Source organism: Bufo gargarizans, chromosome 8 (assembly GCF_014858855.1).
Source record: "Bufo gargarizans isolate SCDJY-AF-19 chromosome 8, ASM1485885v1, whole genome shotgun sequence".
NCBI lineage: Eukaryota > Metazoa > Chordata > Amphibia > Anura > Bufonidae > Bufo > Bufo gargarizans.
This window is the reverse complement of record NC_058087.1, coordinates 172,875,725-172,891,302: the sequence shown is the minus strand read 5'-3', so window position 1 is coordinate 172,891,302 and position 15,578 is coordinate 172,875,725. Positions and strand designations below refer to the sequence as shown.

The 15,578-nt window shown below is 44.9% G+C and overlaps 1 protein-coding gene across 2 annotated transcripts in view; it reads right to left on the bottom strand.

Annotated features, from left to right (window-relative positions):
• The window catches only part of IL21R (interleukin 21 receptor), a 42,291-nt gene extending 36,879 nt beyond the window's left edge, over window positions 1-5,412 (bottom strand). For both annotated transcript variants that reach the window (XM_044304047.1, XM_044304049.1), the window contains exon 1: window positions 5,139-5,412. The gene's annotated coding sequence lies outside the window, so the exon portion shown is untranslated. The remainder of the gene's footprint in view (window positions 1-5,138) is intronic.
• Window positions 5,413-15,578: the final 10,166 nt, after the last annotated feature.

The window sequence follows — 15,578 nt, the reverse complement described above, 5'->3', positions numbered from 1 at the left end:
CAGTGCCCCCCATAAACAATGCCAGGAGAGTGTCCCCCATAAACAGAGCAATCAGCGTGCTCCCTTAAATAGTGTTAGCACAGCCCCCCAAATAGTGTCAATAGAATCATCCATTATTGGAGAGTGCCCCATGAACAGCGACAGCAGTAGATACTTTATACCGGATGTATAAAAAGTTACCTGTAAATTTAACCTCATAAGCCATCTGTTGTATGCAGTTTATAATAATTCCACTCAGCAGTTTTGGTTATATTTTCTTTTTCTCCCCTGTGCATTTACCAGAAGTGATAACCATTATAGAAGCGGGGAGGGGAAGAAGTTTGTACACCAAAGATTAGATTGTGGAGAGGGAGGAAAGCATCCAAGTCTTTAGAGAGGGAAGATCACCTAGGCTTTATTGTATCATAAATCTGCAAAGGACAGAATCAAACAAGCGGTTTCTCTGTGTAGAGAGAAAGGAGAGCGTCCAGTGCAGACTCTGCAGGAGGGGAGGGAAAATAATACTCCTTAGTACCAGTGTCTGTCAGCACAAAGGAAAGGGAATGCTTCATGGAATGTAAGAGAAGAAATCAGTCCAGGAATGAAGCTGTGCTAATACATGACAGCTAGTGAAGGCAGCAGCATCCTAGATACACAGATTCATCATGTATTATGGGGACTTGTCCATCATCTCATTACTAGAAAGGGGGGGGGGGGAAGCTTCCACCATGAAGATGACTCACTCCTCAGCAAATTCACTCCACAGGGTAAACACCCCACAAGAAATGGCGCTCAGTATTGCGCTATATGCACAATACACACTGATCAGCACTCGCCATCCTATCTTCGCAGACAGAGCGATATGCACTTTACAGTGCCTTCTGCAAGTTATTACTTGTAACAAGGTGAACAAGGTTGAGGAGGACCGAATCGTCAAAAGCTTAAAGCAAACTTCAGTCACAATGTACCTAACTAAATAAAGCTTGGTAAAGGGCATCTGTCAGCAGGTTTGTACCTATGACACTGGCTGACCTGTTACATGTGCACTTGGCAGCTGAAGGCATCTGTGTTGGTCCCATGTTCATATGTGCTGCATGGCTGAGAAAAATGATGTTTTAATATATGAGTCTCTAGGAGCAATGGGGGCGTTACCATTACACCTAGAGCTCTGCTCTCCCTGCAACTACCACAACCTCTGCACTTTAATTGACAGGACCAGGCAGTGAAGATGTCATCACACCTGGCCCTGACAATCAAAGTGCAGAGGGAACGGCAGTTGCAAAGAGAGCTGAGCCACTAGGAGTAACAGCATAGCTCCCATTGCACCTAGAGGCTATTTTGCATATATTAAAATGTAATTTTTTTAGACAATGCGGGCACATATGAACATGGGACCAACACAGATGCCTTCAGCTGCCAAGTGCACATGTAACAGGTCAGCCAGTGTCATAGGTACAAAACTGCTGACAGATGCCCTTTAACCCTTAGGATACCAGCGCCGTACAGCTACAGCGCTCTGAGCGGGTGCAGGGGCTGCGCCCGGCCAATCAGCTGCAGGAGTCCGGCATTCACTGATAGCCGGACCCCTACTGTATGCGCTGGCATCGGTGAAAACACCGATGCTGGGACATTAACCCTTGCACTGCCGCGATCAGCGCTGACAGCGGCACGTGCGGGATCCTTCCGTGTGCGGGGTGGCCATCGGGTCCCCGCGCTGCTGTGACGGGGACTCGATGGCAGGGAAGGCAACCCAATGCCTTTTCTTAGGCATCATGGCTGCCTTCCCTGGCAGCCTGTGAGATCCAGCCCCCTGGATCTCACAGGCAGGAAGCTGTAAGTGTATTACAGTGTGTAATACACTTACAGCCAATGCATTACAATACATAAGTATTGTAAAGGGGATCAGACCCCCAAAAGTTGAAGTCCCAGAGTGGGACAAAAAATAAAGTGAAAAAAGAAGTTAAAATTTTTTTTTTTTTAAATAGGGGAAAAAAGAAAAGTAGACATATTAGGTATCGCGGCATCCGTATCGACCGGATCTATAAAAATATCACATGATCCACCCCGTCAGCTGAACGCCGTAAAAAATAAAAATAAAAACTGTGTAAAAAACATTTTCTGGTCACCTTGCCTCACAAAAACTGTAATGCCAAGTGATCAAAAAGTCTTATGTACCCCAAAATGGGACCAATCAAACCGTCATCTCATCCCCCCAAAAATGAGCCCCACATAAGACAATCACTTAAAAAATAAAAACTAATGGCACCCATAAACCTATCCATCAAAATCTGCGCTGGAAAAGCCATATGGCGCTCCTTCCTTTCTGAGTTCTGCCATGTGCCCCCACAGCAGTTCACCTCCACATATAGGGTGTTGCTGCATTCAGGAGAAAATGGGTAACAAATTATGGGGTGCTTTTTCTCCTGTTACTCCTTGTCAAAATGAAAAATTTGGGGCTACAGCAACATTATTGGAAGAAATTAAACTTTTCATTTTTAATGCCAAGTGTTTCCAAATTCTGTAAAATGCTTAGGGGGTCAAAGTGCTCAGTACCCCTCTTGATATATTCTTTAGGGGTGTAGTTTCCAAAATGGGGTCACTTTTTGAGGGTTTTCACTGAAGGGGTACGTCAGGATCTCTTCAAATACAAAATGGTGCCTAAAAACCATTCTAGTAAAATCTGCCTCTAAAATCCATATGGCGCTCCTTTCCTTCTGACCACTGCCATGTGCCTATAGAGCATTTTACCACCACATATGGGGTATTTCTGTAAACTGCAGAATCAGAGTAATGCATATTGAGGTTTCTTTTGCTGTTAACCCTTGCTGTGTTGCAAGAAAAAAAAAATATTAACAAAAAATCTAACAAAAAAGTGAAATTTAGAAATTTCACCTACATTTTCCTTTAATTCTTGTGGAACACCTCAAGGGTTAACAAAGTTTGTAACATCAGTTTTAAATAATTTGAGGGGTGTAGTTTCTAAAATGGGGTAATTTATGGGTGGTTTACATTACGTAAGCCCCTCAAAATCACTTTATAACTGAATTGGTGCTTAAAAAAATAGTTTTGGAAATTTTGTTGAATATTTTAAAAATAGCTTCTAAACGTCTAAGCCTTCTAACGTCCTAAAAAAATAAAATGACATTTACAAAATGATGTCAACATAAAGCAGACATATGGGGAATGTTGATTGATAACCATTTTATAAAGTATTACTATCTGTCTTAAAAGTAGAGAAATTTTTCTAAATTTTTGGTACATTTTGGATTATTTTATAAATAAAGGTGAAATATATCGACTCAAATTTACCACTGTCATGAAATACAATGTGTCACGAGAAAACAATCTCAGAATGGCTTGGATGAGTAAAAGCGTTCCAAAGTTATTACCACATAAAGTGACACATGTCAGATTTGCAAAAATCAGCCTGGGATTTAAGGTGAAAAGTAGCCCGGTACTGAAAGGGTTAAGTACTGTACAAGGGACACATGCCCCTCCACCCAGCACTGTGAACGGGCACCGTGGGTAGATTCTGATGGATAATAGACTGCAGTACATAAGTTTTGCAGTGTATCATGTAAACGATCACAGGATCCCATGTTCAGGCGAAAACAAAAAGGGGGACATTTATCAAAACTGGTGTAAAAAACGGCTAAGTTGCCGATAGCAACCAATCAGATTCCACCTTTCATTTTTCAGAGCTCTTTTAAAAAAATGAAAGGTGGAATCTGATTGGTTGCTATGGGCAACTAAGCCAGTTCTACTTTACACCAGTTTTAATAAATCTCCCCCAAAGTGTTTTTGAAGTAAAACACAGAAATGCAAGTAAAAGAATAAAAAAATTGCCTTTTTTAAATACAAATTTTTAAAATAGGGAAAAAATAATAATACAAAATAGTTATCACCACATTTGAAACAACTTGGCCTATATATTACAAAATGATCATGTTATTTGTCCTGCACAGTGAACACTATAAAAAAAGAAATAGTCCCACAAAAATCAAGTCCTCTACGTTGAATAAAAAATTAAAAATGTTATGCCGCTTATTTTTTTTAAGTGTTTTTATTGTGCAAAAGTAGTAAAACATAACCCTTCCATAAAATAACTTGCACAATAAAAATAATGTGTCAATTATAATAGCTGTAAATACCGTAAATAAAACGCAAAAATAGCAGCGAAACCAAAATTATACCATACATTTTATGTACCTCAAAATGGTGCTGTTAAAAAAAAAAAAACATATAAAAACAAAACAAGCCCTTATACGGCAATGTGGAAAAACTAAAAAGTTATGGCTCTTAGGCCCCTTTCAGATGAGCGTGTTCGGATTAGGTCTGGATGCGTTGCGAATGCGTTCAGTGAAAAATGCGCGATCTTTAAAAAAAGTCATTCAGTTTTGTCTGCGATCGCGTTCAGTTGTTCAGTTTTTATCGCGCGGGTGCAATGCGATTTTTCACGCAGCTCCATTTACTTCTGTGGGGCCAGTGTTGCGTGAAAAACGCAGAATATAAAACATGCTGCGATTTTTCACGCAACGCACAAGTGATGCGTGAAAACCAACTCACATGTACACAGCCCCATTGAAATGAACGGGTCCGGATTCCGTGCGGGGCGCAATGCGTTCGCATCACGCATCGCACCCGCGCGGAACACTCGCTCGTCTGAAAGGGGTCTTAGTCTGCGAAGAAGGGAAAAAATGAGAATAAAAACTCCATCATAAAACATGCAAAGCTGCATTAGATCAAGATGTAGCAGAGCTAAATGTGCTGTGCATAGTATTGAGTTCGGATAAGACAGTCCTGCAAGAAAAATATTCAGCTCTGCTGCATCCAACAAGTTCATGTCAAGTTCCGTTCCGTTTTTCTTGCGGACCGTATGCGGAACCATTAATTTCAATGAGTCCGCAAAAAAAAAAAGGAAGTTAATCCGTGTGCATTCCGTTTGTCCGTATTTCTGTTCTGCAAAAAAATAGAACATGTCCTATTATTGTACGCATTACGGACAAGGATAGGACTGTTCTATTAGGGGCCAGCTGTTCCGTTCCGCAAAATACGGAATGCACACGGAGATGATCCGTATTTTTTGTGGATCTGTATTTTGCGGACCGCAAAATACATACGGTCGTTTGCATGACGCCTTACAGGTGGAAAATTCTTACCTCTAGTGAAAGGATTTAGGTGATGCCCATCAGAGGTTTTTATGCCTCTTAGGAAGTCAAACACGACGTCTCATTCGGTACATAATCCAGAAAGGATCTTTGCATGCTTCCGATATTTCCTTATCATTATTGTAAGTCTCCAGTCGTCTGCTACGGAGTGAGAACCCTTACCAGGCTGTGTCCTTTAAGACAATGAGATTTCCCGTCAAGAAGGAACTTTTTACTTGTTAGGTGTGATAAGTTGTGTTTTTAGTCACAAGCCTCCGCTCAACCATGCCATAAAGGCGTTTCATTTTCTACTGTAACTAAACGCACTGTAATATGCAGTTTTATATGGACTTTTACTCTACAGCTCCAATAAAGGGGGGCTCTAGTGAAAGTGTAACTACTGCATAGGGCAGTGGTGGTCTTCAACCTGATAAAAAAAAACAGCAGTATCAAAAGTAGAGCTTGACCCCACAGAGGTCCTCAAATCAAGTCCAGCCTGGGCCAGGACAGCTAGGAGCCATATGTTAATTAATTAAAAAATATTCTACATTTTTCAAACCAGCACCTGGATCTGAATAGTTTTGTAATTGCTTGTAATTAAAAAATGATTATAGCTACTGAGTTATTGAATGAGATCTATCTGTATAATAGCGCCACCTGCTGTTTGCTCTTTTTCTAATTTCTCTGTCCTCCTCAGTGAGACGGAAGCACATGCTCTGTTCCATCCTTCAACTTCCACCAGATGCAGCAGAAAGGACATGCTCCCTAAAAAGAACATGCCCCTAACCCTGGATTCAGACCTGAGCGTTCTGAAACGAGCGCTCTGTATGCGCGATTGTACCGGCGTTTACAATCGCGCATACAGAGACAAGCGAAAACACATTGTCGCGCGTTCCCGCTGAAGTCTATGTACGGGAACGCGCGACAAACGCCCCAAAAAATGCTCAAGAACTTGTTTGAGCGTCGGGCGTTTTACAGCGCGATCGTACGCGCTGTAAAACGCCCAGGTGAGAACCATTCCCATAGGGAAGCATTGGTTTCTCCTTGTTGAGCGTTTTACAGCGCATAGGAACGCGCTATAAAACGCTCAGGTGTGAACTTAGGGTAAAGGTGACAGCTTGAAATAAATCTAGCAGAACAATTGGAGCAATGAATGGGGAGATCTCTGGATCCATGGGAGATACAGGGCTTTGTTAGAAAGAGGTTGTCATGTACTTGAGCAGTGATCGTCAACCTTCGGCACTCCAGCTGTTGTGAAACTACAACTCCCAGCATGCTCCATTCATTTCTATGTGAGTTCTTAGAAGAGCAGAGCAAGTATGCATGCTGGGAGTTGTAGTTTCTCAACAGCTGGAGTGCCGGAGGTTGCCTACCCCTGTACTAGAGTATGTATGGGTGCAGTGGTTTTAGTCCGGCCAATTCTCTTCATATTTGCCGGGCTGCAGCCGGATCTCTGTCGGTCCCCATTATAGGTATTGGGGCTGGTGAACCTTCAGGCAGCTTCTGATCCAGGCATCTCTGGCAGGCTGCTCCCTGCCAGAACAGCCTGCCAGTGTGAGACTTATTTAGCGTAGGACCCGTCTGACCTGAGACCACCTTGGCGCTTGGTAGGCGGGCACAGATGTGTTTTGATCAAAATATATTGGCTGAGTGTCTCAGATTTTATCACAGCAGAGTGAGGACTTAATAGAATAGATGCAAGCATTATATATGGACTAAGTGCATTATTACCTTATTCGCACATTTATTTATCTTACCGTGCAGGATGTTTTTATCTTTGTTTTTTTTTTGCTAGTGTGAAACTAGCAAAATACCAAAGTGCAAACTAAATAAACATGAGCAGACCCGAAAGTGATTGGGGTTACCCTTGTGGCATCATAATATGTGAGTACCATAAACCGCACGTGAATCGCCACAGTTGCGGCTTCCTTAAAATGTTTGTGTTGTATTTTCTTGTACAGTTTTTAGATGTTTTTATACATTGTTGTCTGTTTTTGTACCCTCTTTATGACATTTGTACTTAAAAGGAATATGTAATCTGAAAATGGCCTATTGTTGGAATCACGTTTTGTATTTTATTTTATTTTTTTGATTTTTCCATGTCACTATCATAAAAAATAAATAAAAAGAAGCTAAAAATCGTGCAGTTTTTGTGCTGGTCACTAGGCCTAATAATGTGGACACTATCTGTTCTGTGCAGGTAAATTTTCAGTAGTCATCGCATTACCATCATAGGCAAGATTACAATGACAGATAACACCTCTGTATAGATAATACAGGATCCACCATTCACAATTGGTGGTATCACAGCTTATCTGCTCCCTCCTGAACTCTGCACAGGTCGCAGAGCATGCCTAGAAAACTCTCCCCTGGAAGTCAATGGGGCCCCCTCCTGTCCATTGTGTTTATGGTCCATGGTGGCTGCTAGGGATGAGCGAATCGACTTCGGATAAAACAGTGAGCGCTCCATACAGTATTAGGGTCATTTCACACGTCCGCTATATCGTTCCGTACTTTGCGGAACTGAATTGCGGACCCATTAATTTTTATGGGGCAGCACGATGTGCTGCCTGGATACAGAATCGCGCACCCGCACTTCCGGGTCGGCAATTCCGTTCCCGAAAAAAATAGAACATGTCCTATTCTTGTCCGCAATTGCGGACAAGAATAGGCATATTCTATTAGTGCCGGCAATGTGCGGTCCGCAAAATGCGGAATGCACATTGCCGCTGTCTGTGTTTTGCGGATCCGCAAAACACATTATGGACGTCTGAATGGAGCCTTAGAATGTATTGGCTCCGATGAGCCGAAGTTATTACCTCGTGAAGTCTCGCGAAAGTTCAGAAAAAAATATTTAACATAAAAACTTGATTTAAACAATAGGTCCCTTTAATAAACAATTTTTGTCCTATATGTAAGGTGCTGCCAATTGGTCACCAGTGAGTACAGTCTGTATGGAGTCTAAGTAGATACTGGGGTCTATGCTTCACATAACCTTTGTTTGTCCTCCAGACTCATAAATAGTCATCACTTAGGAGACATCTAAAGATGTGTGGGCGTAGGTGAGAAAATGTTGCTGGTGGTACTACTGTGCTGTTTTACTACCTAAGGTTAACCTATCTGAATGTCCATCCATCAACAAGCAGCCGACCAACTATCTTGAAGGTTGCCAGCCCTTCCCCCACATTGACCCAGTATGCACCAGATGCAGAAAACATCTATTTTAACATCTGCCAAAGGATATGACAGTTCCTCGGCTAGCCCACCATAGCTGCATGTAGACAATCCGTGGGTTGTGTATTTTACATTTTGTTCCCCTTGAGGTTTTATGTTTCCTTTTCATTCAGTCTATAGAAGAAGAATTCTAAAAATAATCTAAAAATGTCAGACTTGTTCCATTGATGTTCTCCTAAAGATACTGATGACCAATTACATGAGGTTCTTGGGATCACACAAGTATAACACGAGGTTTCTAATATTGCTTTCTCATGCACATACACCAATGGGCCATAACATTAAAAGGGTTTCCTGAAATCTTTATATTGATGACCTATCCTCTGGATATGTCATCAGTATCTGATCGGTGGGGTCCGACACCCAGGACCCCTGCCGATTAGCTGTTTGAGAAGGCTGTGGTGCTCGCAGTCTTGGAAAACCCTTTTAATACTACCTGCCTAATATTGTGTAGGCCCCTATTGTGCATCCAGAACATCTCTGACCCATCAAGATATTAACTCCACAAAAAAGGTGTCCTGTGGTATTTGGCACCAGGGTGTTACCAGCAGATGTTACGAGGTGGAACCTCTATTCTTGGGAACTTATATCAAAATATGGCCCTTCTTCATGCTTGTTCACTTCCCAAAAATCCCTCCCCTGAGGTTCTCATATCTGAAGGAGCTGTACAGTCTTATAGGGGAGCAATTGTGTGGTCATCTCCTTAAAAGTGCTCTCCGAGCTTTTTGAACTGATGATGACCCATCCTCTGGATAGGACATCAGTATCTGATCAGTGGGGGTCTGACACCTGGAATCCTGGTTGATCAGCTGTTTGAGAAGGTACAGTCGCTCGCAGTAGCACCACAGTCTTCTCCCATTTCCTAGGCCATGTGACATCACGTTCATTGGCCACACGGCCTAGGTGCATTTTATCTTCATTGAAGTGAATGGGGCTGAACTGTGATACCAAGCACAGCCGCTATACAATAGACGGGGCTGTACTTGGTGAGCAAAGAGAAGGCCGTGGCACTACTGAGAGTGAGCATTCTGTTCCTGGTGCCGGCTCACAGATGGAAGCGCTCATTGCGTCGGGAAAATGATGGTCTTTTCACTTACTGAGCGCTCAGCAACCCACGCTCCTTCCCTCCTCCAGACTTCATCATTCAGCCCTGCAGGCACAGAACGCGCTGCAGGCTTGTGTGGGAGGAGCCTGCAGCCCGGGAATCTGCCTGTGCTCCTCCCACACAGTGCTGCAGCGCGATCTGTGCCTGCAGGGGAGAGCTGGATCTGAGTATCAGGAACGGGACAAGGTGAGAATTTACTGTTTTCTTATTAACACTGAGGGGGCACAGAGAGGTCACTACTACTGTGAGGGATGCACAGAGAGGGCACTACTACTGTGAAGGGGTGCAATGAGGGCATAACTACTGTGACGAGCACAATGTGGGTATAACTACTGTATGCGGCACAATGTGGGTATAACTACTGTGAGGGGCACAATGTTGGTATAACTACTGTGAGGGGCACAATGTGGGCATAACTACTGTGAGGGGCACAATGTGGGTTTAACAACTGTGAAGGGACACAATGTGGGCATAACTACTATTGTGTGAGGGGCACAATATCGGTATTACTACTGTGAGGGAGGCACAATGTGGACATAACTACTGTGAAGGGTTGTAATGTGGGCATAACTACTGTGAGGGGGCACAGTGTGGGTATAACTACTTTGAGGGGGCACAGTGTGGGCAAAACTACTGTGATGTGGTGCATTGATGGCATTACTACTGTGAGGGGGAGCACAATGGGGTTATAACTACTGTGAAGGGGCATATTGAGAGCATAACTACTGTGAAGGGCACAATGTGGGCATAATTACTGTGAGGGGCACAATATTGGAATAAATACTATAAGGGGGCACAGTGTAGGCATACCTTCTGTGTGGGGTACAATGTGGGTATTACTACTGTGATGAGGAGCACAATTGGGTTATAACTACTTTGAAGGGGTACATTGAGGGCATAACTACTGTGAGGGGCACAATATGGGCATAACTACTGTGATGGGGTGCATTGAGGGCATTACTACTGTGAGGGGGATCACAATGGGGTTATAACTACTGCAAAGTGGTACATTGAGAGCATAACTACTGTGAAGGGCATAATTACTGTGAGGGGCACAATATTGGCATAACTACTGTGAGGGGGCACAGTGTAGGCATACGTTCTGTGTGGGGTACAATGTGGGTATTACTACTGTGATGGGGAGCACAATGGGGTTATAACTACTTTGAAGGGGTACATTGAGGGCATAACTACTGAAAGGGGGCCCAGTGTGGGCATAACTACTGTGAGGGGGCACAGTTTGGGCATACGTACTGTGAGGGGGCACAGTGTGGGCATAACTACTGTGAGCGGGCACAGTGTGGGCATAACTACTGTGAGGGGCACAATGTGGATATAACTACTGTGAGGGAGGCACAATGTGGGCATAACTACTGTGAGGGGGCACAGTGTGGGTATAACTACTTTAAGGGGGCACAGTGTGGGCATAACCACTGTGATGGGGTGCATTGAGGACATTACTACTGTGAGAGGGAGCACAACGGGGTTATAACTACTGTGAAGTGGTATATTGATGGCATAACTACTGTGAGGGGCACAATGTGGGCATAACTACTGTGAGGGGCACAATGTGGGCATAACTACTGTGAGGGACACAATATGGGCATAACTACTGTGAGCGGGCACAGTGTGGGCATAACTACTGTGAGGGGCACAATGTGGGTATAACTACTGTGAGGGAGGCACAATGTGGGCATAACTACTGTTAGGGGGCACAGTGTGGGTATAACTACTTTAAGGGGGCACAGTGTGGGCATAACCACTGTGATGGGGTGCATTGAGGACATTACTACTGTGAGGGGGAGCACAACGCGGTTATAACTACTGTGAAGGGGTACATTGAGGGCATAACTACTGTGAGGGGCACAATGTGGGCATAACTACTGTGAGGGGCACAATATGGGCATATCTACTGTGAGGGGGCACAGTGTGGGTATAACTACTTTAAGGGGGCACAGTGTCGGCATAACCACTGTGATGGGGTGCATTGAGGACATTACTACTGTGAGGGGGAGCACAACGGGGTTATAACTACTGTGAAGGGGTACATTGAGGGCATAACTACTGTGAGGGGTACAATGTGGGCATAACTACTGTGAGGGACACAATATGGGCATAACTACTGTGAGCGGGCACAGTGTGGGCATAACTTCTGTGAGGGGCACAATGTGGGTATAACTACTGTGAGGGAGGCACAATGTGGGCATAACTACTGTGAGGGGGCACAGTGTGGGTATAACTACTTTAAGGGGGCACAGTGTGGGCATAACCACTGTGATGGGGTGCATTGAGGACATTACTACTGTGAGGGGGAGCACAAGGGGGTTATAACTACTGTGAAGGGGTACATTGAGGGCATAACTACTGTGAGGGGCACAATGTGGGCATAACTACTGTGAGAGGCACAATATGGGCATATCTACTGTGAGCGGGCACAGTGTGGGCATACCTACTGTGTGGGGTACAACATTGCTATTACTACTGTGATGGGAGCACAATAGGGTTTGTAACTACTTCAAAGGGGTACATTGAGGGCATAAATACTGTGAGGGGCACAATTTAAGCATAACTACTGTGAGGAGCACAATGTCAGTATTACTACTGTAAGGGAGGCACAATGTGGGCATAACTACTGTGAAGGGGTGCAATGTGGGCATAACTACTGTGAGGGGGCACAATGTGGGCATAACTACTGTAATGGGGCACAGTGTGGGTATAACTACTTTAAGGGGGCACAGTGTGGGCATAACCACTGTGATGGGGTGCATTGAGGACATTACTACTGTGAGGGGGAGCACAACGGGGTTATAACTACTGTGAAGGGGTACATTGAGGGCATAACTACTGTGAGGGGCACAATGTGGGCATAACTACTGTGAGGGGCACAATATGGGCATATCTACTGTGAGCGGGCACAGTGTGGGCATACCTACTGTGTGGGGTACAACATTGGTATTACTACTGTGATGGGAGCACAATAGGGTTTGTAACTACTTCAAAGGGGTACATTGAGGGCATAAATACTGTGAGGGGCACAATTTAAGCATAACTACTGTGAGGAGCACAATGTCGGTATTACTACTGTAAGGGAGGCACAATGTGGGCATAACTACTGTGAAGGGGTGCAATGTGGGCATAACTACTGTGAGGGGGCACAATGTGGGCATAACTATGTGAAGGGGTACATTGAGGGCATTACTACTGTGAAGGGGTGCAATAAAGTCATTACTATTGTAAGGGGGGCCCAATGGGGGCATAACTACTGTGAGGAGGTGTAATTTTTTTAAAGTATGGGGGGGGGGGGGGCCAGAGAAAGAACCCGCCCCAGGTGTCAAACACCTTAGGCACGCCACTGCATAGCAACCAATCAGATTCCACCTTTTATTTTCCTAAGGAGCTCTGAAAAATGAAAAGTTGAATCTGATTGGTTGCTATTGGCATTTAAGTCAGTTTTCCTTTACACCAGTTTTGATAAATCTCCCCCCATGTCTTTGCGTGTAGACGGACATCTTCATAAACCTCTCCCACAAAAAGGTGGTAAAAATAAATCCATACATTGAAATAGGCACTCCAATTGTCAGGATGAGGGCACACGCGGCCGAAGCTCCTCCCACATGCGGTAATCAATGGGCACATGACTCTGAAGGCGGTACCTCAGTTATACCATGAAAATCATGCAGCCATTGACCACCTCACGGTGACAGAGCTTTCACTACGTGTGGCAGCTGGACCAACAGTTCTTACCTTTATATTCTTAAAGGGGTTGTCCATCTTTTACCACAGTTTTATCTATGCCCTAGACGGCAATTGTACGTCCCCCTGGCATCTAAACTTCTGGAGGGGATTACGTGTGCCCAATGGCCAAACACTGGCCTCAGCGGGGCTGTGCCCCCCAAGCAGCAAATGGCCAGCAGCAATGTACCACTTTGGGACACATCACTGCTGAAGCCAGTGATTGGCTGCAGTGATTCACAAGACCCTGTCCAGAGGTTTACATGCTGGGGATCGGAAGGAGCAGGGTCGGACCCCCGATGCTGAAATGGAGCGGCAGACAGCAGGTGAGTGCCTTTTTATATGTTACATACTGCGCTCTCTGGGGCATAGATAAAATTGTGGTATAAACTGGACAACCCTTTTACGCTACAGGGTTACTGTAGGTTAATGGACACCCCATAAATATCTATAGGGGTATGCAGCATGCCCAGGAGGATGCAGAGTATTAGTGGCTCTGGCTGTAACAGTCAGTAACAATGGCTTTCCTCTCACCGTCGCTCCTTAGGGCCGCGCACTGAAACGAGGGCACACCCTTTCTTCCCCCAATGAACACCCTGATTCTGGGGGTTTTGCCTGGTGGTAGTTGGGGTGCTTGTGATGTTAAGTATTTGGATGGGTACAAGGCAGGGCGTGTAGAGTGCAATGGCCAGAGTATGGTGCAGAAGTCAGTAACCAGGCCAGAGGTAGAAGAATAAACGTCTCTCTTTACTCCAGTGAAAAATAGGAGTTGTAGTACATCCAACCATAGCAAAACACCATTCCAACTGTACGCAGTGTAATTATCTCCCAGATAGTGATGTATAGACTTAGCCAAGGATGGGAGTTCTGGTCCTCTTCCCTCTGTAGCTTGTTAAAATCTCTTTCAGAAAAATCAATGGAGGGCAATAGTACTTGTGCAATAATGGCTGTGGTATCCACTGTGGGATACAGGGTTTTTAGTGAAACAACTGGCAAGGTCGTGTCCAGGTGTGAAGGGTGTCTTAACAGTGTCCCTCACAGCAGTAAAGTCTTAGCAGCTTTTGGTAGCTGGTTACCTTACTGACTCCAATGCTTGGCCATGCAGATTCTAAGTTTTCCAATACTCTCCTTTGTCTTTCTCCTTCTGTAGATGATGCAGAGATCTGTTAGTCTCCATAGCTTTCTGGGCCCAAAAAGAAGGAGCACAAAGCAACCGCTTCCTCTCTCTCCCTGAATACTCAATTTCAACTCCCTCAAGCTAAGGGTGGAGCCAGCCACCACCTAGCCTCCTACAGGGGCTGAGCCAGGATTGTTAACCCTGGCTAGGCCATCTACACGGCTAGGCTGGGTACACATTACATAACAACACATGACAAAGCATGCTCTGGGGTACTGCAGTTTCGATGATATTGGACTGCATGTGCCCGTCATTTGTGCTTCCTGGTTTTTTTTTATCATGCACAGATTTAAAAAACAGCAGGAGTTATAGGACGTTGCGCTTACGACGGGCCTGAGAAACTGAAAATAAACCGTTTGAGGTTCTCCATACACTATAAATACATGGTGGATTTAGGGAAGATGATACAGACAAGCGGAACAGAAAACATGCGCTATGATAGGGAAGCAGCGCTGATCTATAACAACCCTGCAAATCTTTTCTTCGAACTCAGTTTTATCGCTTCCAACAAAAACTTCTCAACTAAGCTGACTGGACGTTGCCGGGGCCTACCCTGACATTATCTCACGTCTCATCACTGTCGTCCATGTTCATAGTCAGAAGGAGCTGTGGATGGTGTCTTTACCTTCAGTGCACCCAGGGCCGGTGTTTTGTCAGAATACTATACCTTATCAGAATGCTATACCCTCGTCGCTTCCGGTGACGCAGCCGCACCGGAAGTGACGAGAATCAGCTGGAGGAGGGGGTGTGCGGCGCTGCTCAAGCGCAGATCCACGAGTAAGTCAAAATAATAGCACCGCCGTGGAAGAAGCGCCCACTTAATGCGCATGCGCAAAACCAACCGGGACACACTGCGCCTGGAGCCACGGCTGGGTAGGAGAGGTGTGTCCGTGCGTGCGCACTCAGGGGTAGGGAGATCTGATGGAACATTTTGCACTGACAAATCTAGCTACCCCTGAGTGCGCAAGCGCGGTGTAATTCTGATGTGTGTGGCTGACGGGAGTATATAGCCGCAATTGCCCAGGGGCCCCCTGCTTCAGTGCTGCTGTTCAGCTGAATGTCTGAGGAAGCTAACGGGTGGACAGCTGATGCAGTGTAAAGTCCCCTCCCTCACATATAAGAGAAATCATTGCCCTAGTGCTGACAGGACCTGCGATCATGTCAGATGCAGGAGGCGGAGCTCAGCAGAGAAGAGGGGATGAAG